The sequence below is a fragment of the Macadamia integrifolia genome, unplaced genomic scaffold (assembly GCF_013358625.1).
Source record: "Macadamia integrifolia cultivar HAES 741 unplaced genomic scaffold, SCU_Mint_v3 scaffold1981, whole genome shotgun sequence".
Classification (NCBI taxonomy): domain Eukaryota; kingdom Viridiplantae; phylum Streptophyta; class Magnoliopsida; order Proteales; family Proteaceae; genus Macadamia; species Macadamia integrifolia.
Window position 1 is genome coordinate 8,115 of NW_024868448.1, and position 3,805 is coordinate 11,919.

Sequence of the window (3,805 nt, forward strand, 5' to 3'; positions counted from 1 at the left end):
TTCAAGTGTACCACTTGATATGTGGGGGAAGCCATGCTAACGGCATGTTATCTATCAAATAGAATCTCACATAACAAGACTGGTATAATACCATTTGAGAAATGGTTTGGAAGAAAACCAAGTCTAAAACACTTGTGGATTTGGAGCTGTTTGGCTAAAGTATTATTACCGGATACCAAGAAAATAAAATTGGGACAAAAAATATGTGATTGTGTATTTTTTGGGTATGCTACTAATAGTATAGCATATTGGTTCATGGTGATTAAAGCCATGGATGATATTATTGAAACAAATAGCATCATAGAATCAAGGGATGTTGAGTTATTTGAAAACCTATTTCCTTTTATGTTCAATTTACTTACAAGTAAGGATAATCAATTGACTTATGGGGAAATAGAGTCAAATGAAAAGGTTACCAATCAAGAATTGGGTAATAGTGATAGAAGTCAACCAAAGATGAGCAAACGACTTAAAAGACCCAAATATTCGAATGGTGAGTGGCTTGTCTATTTAGTAGATAAGGATCCTCTTACATACAAAGAGGCTATTACATCATCGGATGCCGTCTTTTGGAAGGAGGCAATCAAGAGTAAACATGATTCAATCTTGGAGAATAATACTTGAAAATTGATAAATTTATCAATTGGTTTCAAAACTTTGGAAACCAAGTGGATATTTCGAAAGAAACTAAAAAGTGATGGGTCACTTGATCGTTTCAAGGCTAGACTTGTAGTCAAGGGGTTTAGGCAAAAACCTAACATTGATTACTTTGACACATTTGCTCCAGTCTCTAGAATTGTCACAGTAAGGGTTATGTTAGCAATGACATTAATACATAACCTGATCATCCATCAAATGAATGTGAAAACTATATTTCTAAATGGGGACTTAAAGGAAAAAATTTACATAAAGCGACCAGAAGGTTGTATTATAAATGGACAAGAGCAAAAAGCTTGTAAGCTTTGAAAATCTTTATATGGATTGAAGCAGGCACCAAAACAATGGCATGAAAAATTAGGCAAAATTCTAATTTCAAATGGTTTTATTGTGAACGACGTTGAAATGTGCTTATATAGCAGGTTTCATGATGGTAAGGGTATATTCATACTACTATATGTAGATGATATACTAATAATAGGAACAAACTTAGAAATAGTGAATCAAGCTAAGAAACTTTTGAAGTGTAGTTTTGACACAAAGGACTTAAGAGAAGTTGATATGATCCTTAAGATCAAGATCATCAAGCAAGAGAATAATATTTCACTATCCCAAGCCCATTATATAGAAAATATACTTAAAAAGTATGGGTACCATGGAGTTTCAGTGGTTAAAACACCTTTTAAAATGAGATGTCATTTGAAAAAAAACTTGGGTGAACTGGTGAATCAAAAAAGATATGCTTAAATTATTAGTTCAGTCACATATCTAATGAATTGTACGCTTTCCTGATATTACCCTTGCGGTAGAAAATTTTAGTCAACATACTCACAATCCAAATAAGGTGCATTGGAGTGCGATTGATAGGTTGCTGAGGTACCTAAAAATAAACTATAGTTTGCACTATAGTGGTAAACCAGCGGTGTTGGAAGAGTACTGCGATGCAAATTAGATCTCAGATACAAATGAGTCCTTGGCTACTAGCAGGTATGTATTTACACTAGCAGGCGGTGCCATCTCATATAAGTCTACAAAGCAATCTTATGGAATATGCTCTATTATGGAAGCTGAGTTCTTAGCCTTAGAAAAGGTGGGAACGGAAGCCAAATGACTTAAAAACTTAATGGCGGATATTGCATTGTGGCAAAAATCGACGCCATCGATATCACTACATTGTGATAATCAAGCGACTATACATCTAGCCAAGAACCAGATATACAATGATAAAAGGAGGCATATATGCCTAAGACACAATCTTATGAGACAGTACATAGATGAAGGAATGATAACTATCGATTATGTGAAGTCAAAAAGTAATCAAGTTGATATGTTCACAAAGCCCATGTCTGTTAAGAACTTGTGTAGTGCATCTACAGGAATGGGGTTGATGCCTAATCCTTAGGTCATGTGATAGACACCCTACCTATATGAAGAAGCTTAATGCCTGAATTAGGTTTAAGTGGTACAAATGATGTCATGGGTGACCAGCTTAGTACTACTACTTATTTAAGTATTCATTTCAAGATGTAGATGGTGATAGTAGTATCATCACAAGGAGAAATGTTGAGTAGTAAAGCTCTTAATTAGTGTAATCCCAGGAAATGTGGAGATGTGTTAATTGTGGTGTACATTGGGGACTAACCTAAGTGGATGTAGGGGGTGTGACCACCGTGGATGAAAACTTATAGGCAAGTTCTCTAAACATTCATGAGTCCAATATAAGGGATATGACCGGTTCAAAAGTCCAAAGTGATTATATGATGGGTAGTTCAAAAAGTCGACTTATAGGATGTGGTTGATAGATCGGTCAGCTACTCCAATAAGGAAAGGTTCAAGGAGTCTGACTCTATCCGTACTCTATAGTATGACTCATTAGACCTAGTGTAGGTTCAAGTCCGAAAGACACCTACAACGATACTTCCTATAGTGTCTAATATAGTCACAGCACATGTGTCCTTCGTGTCATTTGAAACTTGTGGGGGATTGTTAGAATTTATATTTATTTTATTATAATTAAGTTTCAAAATGAGGTTTTTCTTTTATGTGTTTTATGACTTGTAATGATGTGGGACCCTCAGGGTCAAGGTAGTAGGAAAGGGTCAATAACACCTTATGGGAGCCCTAAATTCTATTTATGGCCATTACCATGAGTGGTGAGGTGGGCAAAGAGAATTGATTGTGATTAATTTTATTTATGAAATTAATTATTAATTCATGCCATATGTTATTGCTAAATGGAGGTAAATGGTCAATGTCATTATGTGGGTGCCTTAAAGTCCATTCATGGTCACTACCATGAGTGAGAAGGTGGGCTAGAAAATGGTCAATAACACCTGTGAGAGCTCTAAATTTCATTCATGACCATTATCATGAGTGGGGAGATGGGCTAAGGAATTGATTGGGATTAATTCAATTTATTGAATTAATTCCCAATTCATGTCCATATGATATTATTCTCCAATTAACTTGCCATTAGTTAGAGGTTACTCTTGGGAAATCCAAGAGGGTGTAAGGGTTAGTTTTGGGTCTATATAAACCCAACCAAATACCTTGCAGAGACATACATTTCAGACATTAATACTTCATCTATGTCTACTCTTTGCAACCATACAAGTCTTTCTCTTTCTTCTATTTTTTCTAAGTCTTGTGTAAGGTTAGAGGGAGCTGTTGTGCTGTAACTTTTTGCTCTTAGAAGGGACTAGAAGAACTGTCTCATCTTCTAGTGGAAGGTTGTTTTATCTTGGAGGTAGAAATGCAGAGCAACTCTTGGTAGTAGAGGGCATCAATTACCTTAAAGGCAGCTACAAGTGTGACTCAACCTCAATTCAGTTCGAAGCTTTTTCAGTTGTTGTGGTGGTGATTTAACATTTATTTGAAGTTTATCCTCGTCTCATTTCAACTAAGAATCAATACTATAATATCATAGTAGTTCCTACTGCAAAAGCTTTGTATTGCAATTTGTTTTATTTTTGTAAGAAATTGTAATATAATTACTCAACATATTATTTCTCACACTCTTGATCTAGTCAAAAAATTAATATTAGTGTTCATACTTTCAGTTTTTCCTTTAAGCCATTAGAAGACACATTTGAGCCTTTTAAAAGTGGAAAAGAAGTAAAACACCCCCACCCCCCAAAAAAAAAAAAAA